Source organism: Dama dama, chromosome 6 (assembly GCF_033118175.1).
Source record: "Dama dama isolate Ldn47 chromosome 6, ASM3311817v1, whole genome shotgun sequence".
In the NCBI taxonomy this organism is placed as follows: Eukaryota; Metazoa; Chordata; class Mammalia; order Artiodactyla; family Cervidae; genus Dama; species Dama dama.
This window is the reverse complement of record NC_083686.1, coordinates 25,789,265-25,806,696: the sequence shown is the minus strand read 5'-3', so window position 1 is coordinate 25,806,696 and position 17,432 is coordinate 25,789,265.

Genomic DNA, 17,432 nt, shown 5'->3' with positions numbered 1-17,432 from the left:
GGCCTCAGACAAACCTTGCTCAAAGGTTTAGTATATGAGTAGGTGGAGTTATTGGGAAAAATGATTCGGTTATCATGAATTTTTATTGAAATACTGGAAACTGCTTTCCTAAATAGTTATTTTTACTTCCTAAATGTCTCTCAAGACTGTGACCTTTGAATACCTCTCTGTACTTAGAGCTGCTGCCTGGATTCAAGCCTCTTTCATCTTTCCAGAATGATTGCAACAACCTCCTAAGTAATCTCCCTGTCCTACAGAAATAACCTCCATGAAATACTCACTCCTCTGCAGGCAATAGGGCAAGGAGACAAGTATAAATGTATTCATTCAATGGCTCAACTCAAAACCTTTTAAGTCACTCTTGAGTCTGTTTTTCTTACACCACACAGCAAATCACAGTAAATTTCTGTTCCCTCTACCTTCAACATTCTTCTAGATTAACCACTTCTTACTACTATTACTGCATTATTGTAGTTCATACCACCATCACCTACTGCAGCAAACTTTTATTTAGTCTTGATGTACTGTTCTCATTTAACTATGGTTTAGCCCCACAGCAACCAGATCCTTTACAGTTATAAATCAGATAACATTCTCAAAACTCTCCCAAGGCAGCACAATAAAATCCCAAGTCTTTACCCTGCAGGGCGTCCCTAATTTAGTCCTCACTTATTACTTCCACATCTTTTCTTACTACTTTTGCTCTCATACACCTCAGTCCTTCCTTTGACACTTCACGTTCCCACCCCAGTGTGGGTCTTGGATGTGAACCGGCATCAAAATTCTGCGAAAAATCAAAATAAACTGCATCTACTGATTTCCCAGAGTACAGTGAAATACTTCACTCAGGCATTCTAAAAAATAAACTAGGCATGATTTTCCCTTACACAAACTACCCTTCATAGAATTTCAATTAACCTTATACTGCTTAAACAGGCTACTAGCTTGTCTAAACAGTATTTTGTGGCTATTTTGTACTCTATAGTATACATTTCCTATGTTCTCTTCTAGATTATTTTTTTTACAAAGTTTATCAAATGGTAACCTACACATTGTCTGGCAGAGTGTCCACTAGTAGTAGCCTATAGGGTTCATTCATTAATTTCTCAATACATTCATTCAGTGGCCACTATTGAGTGCTATCAAGCAAAGCACTAGGCTCAAGATGAGGCAAAAATAAGCATATTGTCTTCAGGAAATTGGGGGTCGGGGGGCGGGAGAGGGAAAGTCAGAGGAGAAAAGAGAAAAACAAAAAGACAGGGAGAGACAGGAAAAGAGGGAGAAGGAGAGTCAGAGAAAAGCAGGAGGGAGGGAGGTAGTGACAACAGACAGTCCTGTTAAGTGACACTACACTAGAGATATTGAATAGCAATGTGTACTTCACCTTCATAACCGTCATTGAATTTTTGAAGTTATAATTTATTATCTGATATTTTCCCTCTTACACACACACCTTGAAAGTTCCACAAAGAGATACTATTTGCTGCTCCAGTCCAGCACTTTGTACTGGCCCACTGAAAGTGCTCCTTAAATTGCTCCATAAAGTAGCTGACAAAGCCTTCTGAGAGCAGAGAAAAGACAGCACCATAGTCTTCCTCTTGGGCTTCTAGTAGTTTTTATATTTTTGTCCTAACTTCTAAAACAGTATATGATTTTTATTCTTTCTTGATGAATAATAATAGTTTTTAGACTGCAGATTTTCCCTTGCCTGTAATTTAGGCAACATACCAGAGGTTTTATTCATTACTATTATATTCTAAATATAGAAATATATATTTCTATTCTAAATATAGAAATATATTCTAAATGAGCTTCCCTGGTGGCTCAGTTGGTAAAGAATCTGCTTGCAATGCTAGAGACCTGGGTCAGGAAGATCCCCTGGAGAAGGGAATGGCTACCTCCTCCAGTATTCTTGCCTGGGAAATATCATAGACAGAGGAGCCTGGTGGACTGCAGTCCATGGAGTCACAAAGAGTTGGACACAACTGAGCAACTAACACGTATTCTAAATTGTTTGGAAATATAGTATCTCTTCTTTGATTCAGTTATGGTTTAGAGAGAGTTGAGATTGTCTAAGCGGTTTGTCTAAGTGAGAAACATATTTAAGGCACTAGATCTGATAGACAGAGAGCCTGATGAACTATGGACAAAGGTTCGTGACTCTGTACAGGAGACAGGGATCAAGAACATCCCCATGGAAAAGAAATGCAAAAAAGCAAAATGGTTGTCTGAGGAGGCCTTACAAATAGCTGTGAAATGAAGAGAAGAGAAAAGCAAAGGAAAAAAGGAAAGATATTCCCATCTGAATGCAGAGTTCCAAAGAATAGCCAGGAGAGATAAGAAAGCCTTCCTCAGCGATCAATGCAAAGAAATAGAGGAAGACAATAGAATGGGAAAGACTAGAGATCTCTTCAAGAAAATTAGAGATTCCAAGGGAACATTTCACGCAAAGATGGTTTCGATAAAGGACAGAAATGGTATGGACCTAACAGAAGCAGAAGATATTAAGAAGAGGTGGCAAGAATACACAGAAGAACTGTACAAAAAAGATCCTCATGACCCAGATAATCACAATGGTGTGATCACTCACCTAGAGCCAGACATCCTGGAATGTGAAGTCAAGTGGGCCTTAGAAGGCATCACTACGAACAAAGCTAGTGGATGTGACGGAAATCCAATTGAACTATTTCAAATCCTGAAAGATGATGCTGTGAAAGTGCTGCACTCAATATGCCAGCAAATTTGGAAAACTCAGCAGTGGCCACAGGACTGGAAAAGGTCAGTTTTCACTCCAATCCCTAAGAAAGGCAATCCCAAAGAATGCTCAAACTATCGCACAATTGCACTCATCTCACATTTTAGTAAAGTAATGCTCAAAATTCTCCAAGCCAGGCTTCAGCAATACATGAACCGTGAACTTCCAGATGTTCAAGCTGGTTTTAGAAAAGGCAGAGGAACCAGAGATCAAATTGCCAATATCTGCTGGATCATCGAAAAAGCAAGAGAGTTCCAGAAAAACATCTATTTCTGCTTTATTGACTACAAGAAAGCCTTTGACTGTGTGGACCACAACAAACTGTAGAAAATTCTGAAAGAGATGGGAATACCAGACCACCTGACCTGCCTCTTGAGAAACCTGTATGCAGGTCAGAAAGCAATAGTCAGAACTGGACATGGAACAACAAACTGGTTCCGAATAGGAAAAGGAGTCCATCAAGGCTGTATATTGTCACCCTGCCTATTTAACTTATATACAGAGTACATCATGAGAAACGCTGGGCTGGAAGAAGCACAAGCTGGAATCAAGATTGCCGGGAGAAATATCAATAACCTCAGATATGCAGATGACACCACCCTTATGGCAGAAAGTGAAGAGGAACTAAAAAGCTTCTTGATGAAAGTGAAAGAGGAGAGTGAAAAAGTTGGCTTAAAAAGCTCAACATTCAGAAAACTAAGATCATGATATCTGGTCGCATCACCTCATGGGAAATAGATGGGGAGACAGTGGAAACAGTGTCAGACTTTATTTTGGGGGGCTCCAAAATCACTGCAGATGGTGACTGCAGCCATGAAATTAAAAGACGCTTAGTCCTTGGAAGGAAAGTTATGAGCAACCTGGATAGCGTATTAAAAAGCAGAGACATTACTTTGCCAACAAAGTTCTGTCTAGTCAAGGCTATGGTTTTTCCAGTGGTCATGTATGGATGTGAGAGTTGGACTGTGAAGAAAGCTGAGTGCAGAAAAATTGATGCTTTTGAACTGTGGTGTTGGAGAAGACTCTTGAGAGTCCCTTGGACTGCAAGGAGATCCAACCAGTCCATCCTAAAGGAGATCAGTCCTGGGTGTCCATTGGAAGGACTGATGCTGAAGCTGAAACTCCAATACTTTGGCCACCTAATGCGAAGAGTTGACTCATTGGAAAAGACCTGGATGCTGGGAGGGCTTGGGGGCAGGAGGAGAAGGGGACGACAGAGGATGAGATGGCGGGATGGCATCACTGACTCAATGGGCATGAGTTTGAGTAAACTCCGGGAGTTGGTGATGGACAGGGGGCCTGGCGTGCTGCGATTCATGGGGTCGCAAAGAGTCGGATATAACTGAGCAACTGAACTGAACTGAACTGAAGCATTTTGGATTTTTAAACACTTTATTTTTACTTGCTTTACTGCCTGTAGTCTGTGACTATGGCATGTACATTTCTGTGCTTTGTAAAATTTGTTATTTTCCTTTGTGGTCTAATATAGGGACAAGTTTTGTAAGTTGTCTATAAAAGTCTAATTCTATTGAAATCTTTTTACTCCCTTTTAATTTCTTTTCATCTAATAGTTTTTACATTTTTAACTTTTTATTTTGAAATAATTTCATAGATCTGAAAATTTGCAAAAATAATAAATGGATACCCGTCACCCACATTCCTCAAATGTTAGTAGTTACTACATTCGCTTTCTTGTTCTCATCAATTCTCTTTGGCTTGTCTCCTAGAGGGTGTCAATTCCCTGAGGACACATTTCAATGGTTCCTGCCTCATCCTGGGCATACATGGTACTGTGCTTACACATTGGCACTCAATGGTGGCTCCTGAATGAACAAATCCAGGTTTTCAAAGAAACCTGCAAGTGGTTATTATGGATACTCTATCAGACAATTGATAGACTGTCATGTGACCTCCACCCGTAAAAAAGCATCTAGAAGAGGTTCTAGTTGAAATTTTCTTTGGACATGCTTTACCCTAAACACTTTAGTGTTTTTTCATAAAAGACTAGGACATTTCCTTCTATAACCACAATACAGTTATTGAAATCAGGAATTAACATTTATACACTACTATAATCTGAGTGAATGAGTGACAGTCGCTCAGTCATGTCTGACTCTTTGAGACCCCACAGTCTGTGTAGCCTGTCAGTCTCCTCTGTCCATGGAATTCTCCAGGCAAAAATACTGGAGTGGGTTTCCTTCTCCAGAGGATCTTTCCAACCCAGGGATCAAACATGAGTCTCCTACATTGCAGGCAGATTCTTTACCGTCTGAGCCACCAGGGAAGCCTACAATTTATAGACATTCAGATTTCATCAACTGTCTGACTAATATCAAAAGGAAAAATTGTTTTCTAACCAGGATACAATTTAGGATTACAAATGAATCTAGTTATCATCCGTTACCTTAGTCTTCTGTAGTCTAAAGTAGTTTCTCAGTCTTCTTTCATGACCTTGATATTTTTATCATTTTTTAAAATATTTATCTATTTGTCTGTACTGAGTCTTAGTTGAAGTGTGTGGGATCTAGTTCCCCACCCAGCGATCAAACCTGGGCCCCCTGCATTGGGAGTGCAGAGTCTTAGCCACTGGACCACCAGGGAAGTCCTATGTCCTTCATACTTTTAAAGAGTGCAGGACAATTATTTTGAAGAATGCCCCTGCATCTGGTAACCTATGTTGTTTCATGGTATTTAGATCTAAGTTATGCATTTTTGGCAGAAATACCAGAGAAGTACTGTTCTGTCCTCGGTGCATGATGTAGGCACGTGATGTCCATGTGTCCTATTACCAGTGATGTTTGCTTTGCTTGGTTAATGCAGTGTCTGAAGGAATTCTCCACTATACGGTTAATATTTTTCCCTTTGTAATCAGTAAGTATCTTGTGTAGGCGACTACTTTGAGATTATATACATATCCCATTTATCATCATACCTTCACCCAGTTTTAGCATCCACTGACGACTCCTGGCCAAGTCAGTTTTTGTAATAGTGGCTACCTAGATGTGATTTTTCTAATTCTATCATTCTTTCCACATTGATCAGCTGCAAGACCTTTTCTTCTTTCTCATTTTTTAAAATTCTTTTGTTTATATCAGTGTGAACTCCCAGATTCCTATTTGATAATCCATTACTATGTTTATTTTCATGCTCACAATACCCCATTTGACCAGTGGAAGCCCCACCAAGTTAGTTCTCATGTGTTACAGATTTTAATTGGACACTATTTGGTGCATGAAAATGAACTACTATATCTTTTCAAAAAGTGAAAGAAAAAAAAAGTGACAAGGGCCTAAGAGGAGACAATGGCAAGTAGAAAAGAAATTTAGAAATAAATAGGTGGCAAAAATGTGATGATTAACTAGGTATGGGAGGTAAGGGAAAAGTTTAGGATAGGTGGCTTTGCTGGATTTGTCTGGGTGACAAAAGAACCACCCTTAATATTCAGTGAGAAGGGGAATACAGAACTTTGGGTTTCTTCTATCCATATGGGTATATAAAATATTATACTAGCTACTTCATCCAATATTTTTTTATCTTAATGCCACCTTAGAAAGATCTCTGACCACTGAATCTAAAGGAGCCCTCGTCATTCTCCATCTCTTACCCTGCTCTACTTCTGTTAATAGCACTTACCACTACCTGATATTCTATTTATTTTTGGTGATTTTTTTTTTCACCGGTGGCTTGTGGGATATTTAGTTCCCCGACCAGGGGTCAAATCCAGGTACTTAGCAATGACAGTGCAGACTCACAAACACTGGACCACCAGGGAATTCCCAATCCTTTGGTGTATGGCCTCGCCAATAAACCAGGTTCCATAAGGACTCAGATTTTGTCTGTTTTGACCAATGCTATATCTGTGCCACAAAGAAAACATTCAAAATCAATTCATAAATAAATAAACATGTGTGTGTATGGAAGGAGAGAGGGATGGGGGGATAGAAAGAGGGAGAGAGAAGGGATCATAATTAACATTGTTTTGCAAGACACTATCTTTTTTTTCTTAACAATGTAACTGGACATCACTTTATATTATTATTGCTTAATTCTTTGCAATGGTTACATAGGTGAGGAATGACATCCTAAGCTTAGAGGCTTTAAGCTAAATTACAAAGAAAATTATGAGGATGGAATCAAAATAAATATAAGCTATGTAATAACACATTTCTGCTTGCTACAAATTTGAATCAAAAGGACTAACAAACTTCATAAGAAATCAGTATGAAAACCTAACCAATAGACATGCAAAATACGTCCCATTTATAGAAAAAAAAAAAAAAAAAGGACAGCATTAAACACATACGAAGAGCTGTTAATGGAAACAATGCAAACCATAAACTGGCAAATATTTTTAAATGAAAACATCCAATTTTCAAAAAAAAGCTACCTTGTACATTTTTGTCACAAATAAATATTAATTTATCCTTCTAAAAAAAGCAATTTAGCAAGACATACCAAAGGCTTTCAGTTGTCTATACTTTTTGGGTGAATAATTCTACTTCTGGATATTTATTCCTCTTAAGATATGCACCAAGAAATTCATTGTGATATTATTTATTATCATTTAAAAGCTGGAGGCATCTTAAATATCCAATAATAGTGAATGGTTAAATAAACTATGACACATATCCTTGACACATATACATCAAAAGCTATAGACTTAAATATCTAAGAATGTATTTTTATGTTATATATATATATAGTTCAATGTGAAATCAAACATGTTTATGAATCAATCTTAAGTTAAAAAATATAGTTGATACTTTTGTTTGTTTTTGTTTTGTTTTGTTTTTTTAGGTAAGAAATGGATTTATTCAGATTCAGAGAGAAGCACAGTCCACAGATGGAGTGTGGGCCATTGCAGGGGGCAAGTGCAGCCAGTCTTGGGTTTTTTTTTTTTTACAAAAAAAGGAAGAGATCCAATCACCATCAGCAGGTGAATTTTTTAGAAGAGTACAATTATTAGAATATACAATTATAAACTTCAGGATAAAATACTTCACTGACGTTATACTTTATAAGGTTTTTCTTTTATACCCTCTTATTTCAATCTTATTGGTCTTTGAAGATCAAACAATTCCATTACCACAATTTTGCTGATGGAGTGGGTGTTTAAGAGATGACTTTACAAGCATGTTTAAGGACCACACACTCTATATAAGTAAGATAGGACCCAAAACTATGAAAACTAGACATTAGAAGGGAATCAAATCCAAATCCTTAAAGGATTCTCATTTTTCTTAGTGTCTTTACTCATCACAATTTTAACCTTTCAAGATTTACATAACATTTAACCTCCTGAGACATACATAACAAATGTCTTGGACCTGCTACCAATTCAGTTAGTAAGGAAGGCTTAAACTGCCAGCAGTAGAGTCTGGGCTGTGGAGCCAGGCTGCCTGGATTTGCATCCCAGCTTCATCTCATCACTTACTAAATGTATGACCTGAGTATATTACCTCTACATGACCTTGGAAAGGATGCTTAACTTCTCTGTGCCTCAGTGTTTCTCATCTGTAAAACGGGCCACTAATATCTACCTTATGGTCTTCCCTCATGGCTCAGTGGTAAAGAATCCGCCTGCCAATGCAGGAGACAGGGGTTCGATCCCTGGGTCAGGAAGACCCCCTGGAGAAGGAAATGGCAACCTGCTCCAGTATTCTTGCCTGGCAAATCCCATGGACATGGGAGCCTGGCAGGCTACAGTCCATGGGGTCACAAAAGAGTCAGACATGACTTAGCGACTAAACAACAGCAATGGTATCGACCTTATTACAACACTATAAAGATTAGATCTGTTAATAAAAGCAAAACATTTATACCATGCCTGGCACATGGTAAATGCTCAATAAACATCAGCACTTCATGTCTGGCTCATGAAAAAGTAAAGGCACCAATTGCTTTCAGCTGATTCCTTTTTCACCGCTCACTGCTCTGCTCTGAAGGCACAACTTAAGAGTTGTATATAGCATTTTATGGTTTTCAAAACACTTTCAAAACATTACCTCATTGCAGTTTCACAAGCAATTCACAAAGCAGGCAAGCTGCACAAGGCTAAAAGCGGCCAATTTAGAAAGAGACCCCAGAGTCCCCCATGGCTAATTTAGTGCTGCTAAATGATGAACCCCCTTAATCTTGGATCAAGCCTTCCTAATTGAAAACTGGTTTCTCAAGAATTTCAGGACTCTCTTGGTGCAGCTGGCTCCTTTTCAAAGCTTTTTGATGCAAAGAGAAATCTACTTTGGTGAGTAGGATAAACCCCATTCCTTTTAAGGCAGAAGAGGAAAAAGATTATTATGGCCTGAAGAAAGAACAAAATGTTCATTTCTCCTGAAATCTTTCCATCCATTATCTTTGTGAGACTGAGACAGGCTAGAACTAAAGAGATGTTCTTCCTCTCCATTCAGGCATTGTATGTGAAAGTGTCACACATCCATAAAGTGCATAAAAAACTTGTGCAGCCTGCCTATTTGTTGTTCAGTATAAAATGTAAATAAATGACTGCTATAGATGGTGGATTTTCAGCCATGTAGCCAGTTTTGATCACTAAAGTCTTCAAGTAGAGGAGATTCTAAAAGCTACCAAACTTGACAGAATAAAGGTTGCAAACTCTTGAGATAACTTCTTCAGAATTTAGAGACAATAATCTCATCATAAATCAATACCTAAAGAAATAGGCTTGGGATTACAAAAGTAAGCCACCCTGAATAATGGTTTGTAAATTCTAATGAGTTCTACCCAATGCCCAGAAAGTTATGATGACAGCTAAAATCGCCTCAGGCTAAGTGATCTAAGCGATACAATAATCCTAACAACTAAAGATAATATAAATAAAAGAAGAGTCATCTGCCCTGAGTTGCCTGGAGTCCAGAAAGTGATGACGTTGGAAAGAAGCTTCATCAGTGTTTATCTTGCACAGTTCAGGGTAGACTATATTTGGCAGACATTTAGCCATCTCAGGGCTACAGGCTGTGTTTAATTCTTCAGGCCTTTGGCTCAGACAGTAAAGAATCTGCCTGCAATATAGGAGACCCGGGTTCAATCCCTGGGTTGCGAAGATCCCCTGGAGAAGGGAATGGCTTCCCACTCCAATATTCTTGCCTGGAGAATTCCAGGGACAGAGGAGCCTAGTGGGCTTCAACCTGTGGGGTCGCAAAGTGTCGGACACCACTGAGCAACTAACACTACATTCTGGATATGAGATGCCTTGAGGTTATCCAGGCTTTCCTTGTGGTTCAGCTGGTAAAGAATCTGCCTGCAATGCAGGAGACCTGGGTTCAATCCCTGGGTTGGAAAGATCCCCTGGAGAAGGGAAAGGCTACCCACTCCAGTATTCTGGCCTGGAGAATTCCATGGACTGTATAATTCATGGGGTTGCAAAAGAGTTGGACACGACTGAGCTACTTTCACTTTCACTTTTTTCTTTTGCAGTTATCTAGTTCTCACTACAGAGAAGGCAATGGCACCCCACTCCAGTAATCTTGCCTGGAAAATCCCATGGACGGAGGAGCCTGGTAGGCTGCAGTCCATGGGGTCACTAAGAGTCAGAAATGACTGAGCGACTTCACTTTCACTTTTCACTCTCATGCATTGGAGAAGGAAATGGCAACCCACTCCAGTGTTCTTGCTTGGAGAATCCCAGGGACGGGGGAGCCTGATGGGCTGCCGTCTGTGGGGTTGCACAGAGTTGGACACGAGTGAAGCGACTTAGCAGCAGTAGCAGTTCTCATTAAGCACTCTGACCCAGAGGAGCGTCCCTGGTTAGTGGATATTCTGTTTATTGGAAAGGCATATCTGCTTCTGTGAAAAGGCATTCTAGGGTCATTAATCAGTCTCCAACGGATTGAGTGTCAACTCCTATCCCTGAGCCAGATTTCCTCATGGAGGGAGGAGGGGAAGAGAGAAGTGTACTGTGAGAAGCCAGAGCTGAGGACCAAATCCTCCACTTAAATACAGAAGGATGAAATACATGGGATCAAATCCCTTTTTCTTCACTGACTAGTTTTGTGACACTGGTCAAGTTAGTTTATTTCTTTGACCTTTAGTTTCCTCATGGATAAATAGCCAACTTTAGGGGACTTCCCTGGTGGTCCAGGGGTCGAGACTCCATGCTTCCACTGCTGGAAGCATGGGTTTAATCCCTGGTCAGGGAACTAAGACACTGAATGCAACATAGCATGGCCAAAAAAAAAAAGGGCCAACTTTAGGGTTGTTGAGAGGATTATTTATAGTGTTTAGCACAGTGTCTGGCATGGTAGGTATAAGAGTCTGATTCCTGTTATAAAACTGAGGCAGACCTTCAACAACAGGGGACCCCAACACAGCACTTCACAAAGTTAGAAACAGACACTAGCCCAGGACCACCCTCCCTCCTTCCAATGTTCATTCTCCTCTTGGGTCAAATACTTGGTTTGACAGTGCAAAGAAACCACGGTAAAAGACTTCATCTTAAGTAGACAAATTCAGGAGGAGGAAATGGATACCATACCTTTGAAAGCAATTAGTAACTAGTCTCTTTCAGCAACCAGGATACAGAATTATTCAGGGCAGTAAAAAGCCAACTGTATGCAAAATAAAATGCATTCATCAGCAGACAGAAAACTTAAAAAAGTGGTAGAGCTGGTGTGAAACTTCTTCTGAATGGAAAAAGATCATCATAAAAAATCAGGTAGCTGATACACAGTGAAAGTATTTTGGCTTTCTTCTGCCTTAGCCAATCGAGCGCAAAATATAGCCAATTCCTCATGCAAAGTGTCAGCATCAGCCCTTAACTTCACCCACACATTTCCAGGTGTGACCACTTCTTGTGGGTTCTTGGCTCACTGAACTCTGGCTTCCAGCAGCAGAACACACCTCTGAGCTTTACCCCAGCAGGAAGCATACAAGAGGTTTATGATTAAGGCAAGAATCTTCCTCATAATCAAAGATTTGTCCTACCCTTCTGGCCAGACCATCAGCCTGACTTTATATATATATATATCTCTACCCTCCTTCCAGGTTGCAGCTCTGACATCTGACTTGTTAACTCACACGTTCTAGGTGAGCCCTAGCTGTGGAAATACATTTCCAGGGTCCTGGCAGCTGGCTCAAAACTGACAGAAGCTCTCAGTGACATTCTCGTATATAGCTGGGCTTCAGAGACCCCAGGCCTGATCCCTAACTCCAGAGCCAGGACCTCACATTACTCAAGTTCTGGTGGTGACCTGAAAAGGGAAAGACAACTTAAAAGTTATTGACAAAAGGACTTCTATGCACACAAAAACAGACCCAGATAAAGTGTGTTCATAAGAGCAATAATGTTGGAAACAGTTTTTCCCTAAGCCACCAAGAGTTGTAGAAAACCCAAGGAACTTTCAGCCCTTTAAATGTCAACAGAAGAGTAATAAGAGAGTTTGGAGGCTTCTCTATAAGCAGAGTTGGGAAAACATAAAAAAGCACTAAGAAAGACTGTTTTAGATTAAGTAAATGTGACTTCCTTAAGTGTTGCTCGTAAACCAGAAGTTTTTCATCTAAGTCTCAGCACATTTTGAGGGGTGGAGATAGAGGAGGTTTAGGAAACCATGATTTTGTACATATGCGTGCATGTGTCTTTTCTGCCCAGAAGGTTCACGTAGCATTGCCTTCTAAAATATATCTAACCTAAAAGGTAAGAACTAATGATCTAAACCACATTATTCTTCAGTGTGTATCATGGTAATAATGAGTTGATTATTTAAAAGAAGGCTTTACAATATAAAGAAGCTATTCTCATTCAAAAGCCATATTCAGCTAAAATTTTATGCTAATCAGTGACTTTAGCTTACCACATGAAGGGATGCTAAACTATTTCCTGGTTTTGATGCTGACTACAGTGATACAGGATGTCAAACTGGGGGAGATGGGGTGACGGTTGCACAGGACCTCCCCACATGTTTTTTTGCAACTCTCTATTAATCTATCCTTATTTTATTTCAAAATCAAACAGTTAAAAATTTTAAAACATAAGTTCTGGAATCTGGTGGAGTTTTGTTCTTAAACCCAGCTCTGCGTTTATAACTTGCATGATGCTGGAAAAGTTATTAAGTTCTCTGAATCTGTAAAAAGGCACAATTGCAATTCCTATCTCATAGACCTGCTGGTACAGATATAAACTATTATGATTACTGTTAGGCCAAATGCTCATAGCCTGAATATCAGCCTTCACTGGGTGACAGGTACATGGTTTTCCTATATGGTTGTTAAAGTGGAAATTGTTTCCTTTGGGGTAATCTTGGGAACAAAAATCGTTAAAGTGGAAGTAACAGCATAAACAAGGAACTACTTTTTAGAAATCAGAAGAAAGAAAATCTAGTTTAACAGAGACCATAGTGAAAAGTGAAAGTATTAGTCACTCAATCGTGTCCGACTCTTTGAAGCCCTGCCAGGCTTCCCTGTCCATGGAATTCTCCAGGCAAGGATAGTGGAGTGGGTAGCCATTCCTTTCTCCAGGGGATCTTCCCGACCCAGGGATTGAACCTGGATCTCCTGCATTGCAGGCAGATTCTTTACCATCTGAGCCACCAGGGAAGCCTCAACAGAGACCATAAAGGGTTAGGAAAGGAAGGAACACACCAAAGACACACAAAACAAAAGCAGATGAGGCAATTTTTCACGATGTGTACGCCAGTCCATATTCGTTCAGCATCATGGTTTGCTTAAGGACTTAGAATCTTCATCTAGATTGTTTCTGTTTAATAGCAGACAAAATAATAATGATACTGTGCATTTCACAAAGCCACATGTTTTCCATTAAGGATTTAACTAAACCTAAAGCTTGGAAATTGGCCAATATTATGGTTTTTAAAAGAAAAATAAAAGGACAGTTATATAAGTCATCATTTTTATTAAGAGTTTGCTTTCAAGGCGTGTCTATACTAAGGTTAAGTAGGAGGTTTGCTCAGGGTGCAGCGCCAACAAACAGAAGGGGCAATGACATCAACCTGGAGGCTCAGAATTCCTGGAGATGACACCTGAGCTGAATCGTGAAGTAAGAATGAGCCGTGCTTCCCAGGTATCTCAGTGGTAAAGAATCAGCCTGCAATAGAGGACATGTAGGTTTGATCCCTGAGTCAGAAGACCCCCTGGAGAAGGAAATGGCTACCCAATCCAGTATTCTTGCCTGGGAAACACCACGGACAGAGGAGCCTGGAAGGCTACAGTCCATGGGGTCACAAAGAGTCAGACACAACTTAGCAACTAAACAACAACAAAAGAATGAGCCAGGGAAGAAAGTGCAATGGTTGACAACAGCTGTCCCAGGCAGAAGGAAGAGCAAGTACAAAGCTAAAGCAATGGTGACATGTATTGGCAAGAATAGGTAGTCTGGTGTTACCACATCAGCTTCAAGGCTGAACACGATATCTCAAAAAGGAGGGGGGCAGGGTAAATAGCACTTAAAGAAATTTTACCTTTAAGCTTTTCCACTGTATGTAAATCCCAGAAAAAGTATTTGCACAAATACTTTCACCCCAGAACCTACTTCTATGATGGGCAAAGACGACAAGACAGAGGTCTGAGAAAAGCTGGACTTAATTTCCATGAAAAAACTCTGCATTTCTTCTCTATTTTTCTGCACAAACTGAGAAAATAAAGAGACTTTAAATATTTAAAAGCAGTTCTTTTTCTTTCACTTGGACTAGGAAGAGGTCTGATGACCTTTGCTATAAAATGTGGGGTCTTAAAAAGGAATCACAGAGGAAGCTAGAATGACATTTAGTCAAAGACACCCATAGAAGTGACTGGTTTCTGCCAGTTGGCTTAGGCATACATATTTCATATCATTCTTGGAGATTTCTGGTCTGAGGACTAAACATCATTGCTCATTTTATGGGCACAGGAAAGCAGTATCTAGTGAAGGAAGCAAATGCTTTGGTTTCTATGTTTGTTGCATGTATTTAAACATTGCAGAGCCTTCATTTTTAATACTTCTGTTCTGGTTGGTCTCAAACCAAGACACTGACCTCACACCCCAGTTGCTCTGTGATCTTTTGGCAAAGAGAGCACAGCCCAAGACGCATATCCCCCACCCCTGCTTTCAGAGCCTCCCTAAGAAGAACTAAAGAGCCTCTGGAAGAGGGTGAAAGAGGAGAGTGAAAAAGCTGGCTTGAAACGCAACACTCTAAAAACCTGAGGGCTTCTCTGGTGGCTCAGTGGTAAAGTATGTGCCTGCCAATGCAGGAGGCACGGGTTCAGTCCCTGATCTAGGAAGATTCCACATGCCACGGAGGAACTAAGCCCGTGTGCCACAGTTACTGAGCCTGTGCTCTAGGGCCTGGGAACCACAACTCCTGAAGCCTGCATGCGCTGGAGCCTGGGCTCCACAGCAAGAGAAGCCACTGCAATGAGAAGCTGGCGCACCGCAACTAGAGAGTAGTCCCCGCTCACTGCAACTAAAGAAAAGCCTGCACAGCAACGAAGAACCAGAACAACAACAACAAAAAAAAAAAACACAATCATGGCACCTGGCCCTATGACTTCATAGCAAATAGAAGCAGAAAAAGTGGAAGCAGTGACCGCTTTTATTTTCTTGAGCTCCAAAATCACCGTGGACAGTGACTGCAACCATGAAATTTTAAAGACACTTGCTCCTTGGAAGGAAAGTGATGACAAACCTAGACAGGATAGACATCATTTTGCCAGCAAAGGTCCATATAGTCAAAGCTATGGTTTTTCCAGTTGTCATGTATGGATTTGAGAGTTGGACCATAAAGAGGGTTGAGCAACCAAGGACTGAGGCTTTCAAATTGTGATTCTGGAGAAGATTCTTGAGTAGTCCCTTGGACAGCAAAGAGATCAAACCAGTCAATCCTCAAGGAAATCAACCCTGAATATTCAATGGAAGGACTGATGCTGAAGCTCAAGCTCCAAAGAACAGAAAATCTAAACTCTCACCCTGCATTTTATTAGCTGTATGACATGAATAAGCTATCTGAAACTGCAGTATAACTTGAGACATACCTAGGACTAAACAGGTTAGCTGCCCTTCCTTTTTTCTTTCCCTTCAAAAACTAGAGAATCCTGTTTTATTTTTAAAAGCTGCTGTCTTGGAACTATTATCAAGCTTCATTCCAATCTTCTGTGTCCTGTGTCTAAGACTTGCTCAGACTCCTTCACACAAGTCACTGAACCCCTTGTCCCCTGGCTCCCTGTTCCCTGGACTTGCAGATTGGGAATGTGATCCCCGCCTTGGATGACCTCCCAGGATTTGGTGTCTAGACCACCTGTCAACCCACTGCTGATTCTGGATTTTCCTGCTTGCTGCTGAAAAGCCAAGCATGCCACACAGCAGACTTTGAGTTTGACCTTCAAGATCAGGTAAGAGTTAGGAATTGGATCAATGGAGAGAATGGGGTTGGGCAGTCCAGCTAGTGGGACATGAAGAACAAAAGGAAGAGCCAGGAAAACACAAGGTATCAGGGAACATGGAGGGGCTTGGAGGGGATTTCTGGAGAGTAAAAGCGCAAACTAGGAACCCACAGGCCAGATCCAGCTCACAGTTGTTCTGCTTAGTGTCACAGGGTTTAAACAATATTTTAATTGGTTGCTAATTTTTAAATTTTTTTTTTTGGCTGCATGGCATATAGGATCTTAGTTCCCTGACCAGGGATGGAACCTGTGCCTCCTGCAGCGGAACCGTGGGGCCCTAACGGAAACAGATGCCCAAATTGTCTTGAAAAAGATAACAATTTGACAACATTGGACCCACAGTCCACAGAGAAACAATGGAGAGAGCAGTAGCTGCTGTTCCCTTGGGATGGGGCATCCTCCCTCCAGTCTCTGTAACCCCCACTGCCACCGGCTTCATGTCTTCATTTACTGACCTGCCTCTCTAGGTGATCAATAATTATTTAGTCAATTAGAATGGGAGGCAGAGAAGAAGGAGAGAAGGAAGAGGAAGAAAGAGAACCCCCCCCCCATTAATAATACTAAAGTGTTGTATCAGTGGGATGGGGTGGGAGGTAGGGGAGAGAGAGTGGACATATGTATACCAATGGCTGATTCAGGTTGATGTATCACATAAACCAACATAATATTGTAAAGCAATTATCCTTTAATTAAAAAACAAGAAATTAAAAAATAATAATGCTAATGAGTTATATCAAATCCTCACACTATACAAAAATACAAAATGTTGTATGTCAACCGTATCTCAATAAAGATATCTCAATGAACTGTGTCTCAATGAAAAAAAAAAAAAATGAATGAAAAAAACACTAGAGAGTGTTCTTGGAAGACCTCCAATAGCACACCAGTAAGTGTGGACTATGGCCTGGGGCGAGAGGTAACTACAGGCATTTTCCCACGTAGTAACGTGATAAGATGAGTGCTTGAAAATATTTTAGGTACGACTTTAATAAATAAGCACATACATCAAGAGTGCTTACTTAACTTTATGGGACACTGGCAAAGCCAGGCCCTCCAACCTTTCATATGCTGTGTAGTGGGAATAAACAATAAAAATAATGCTAAGAAAATTAAGAATTATAAAGAAAAGAAAATCTATTTTAAAGGTAAGAATATCTTTATACCTCACCAAGTTCCATGAAGAATTTAAGATGACCCTAGAAGGTAGGATGAGCTGAAGTGTGAAGTACCACATCCAGAAATAACAGCTGCAGGGATTTTTAGAAAGTATGAGCATGAAGTAAGTTAAGCAATG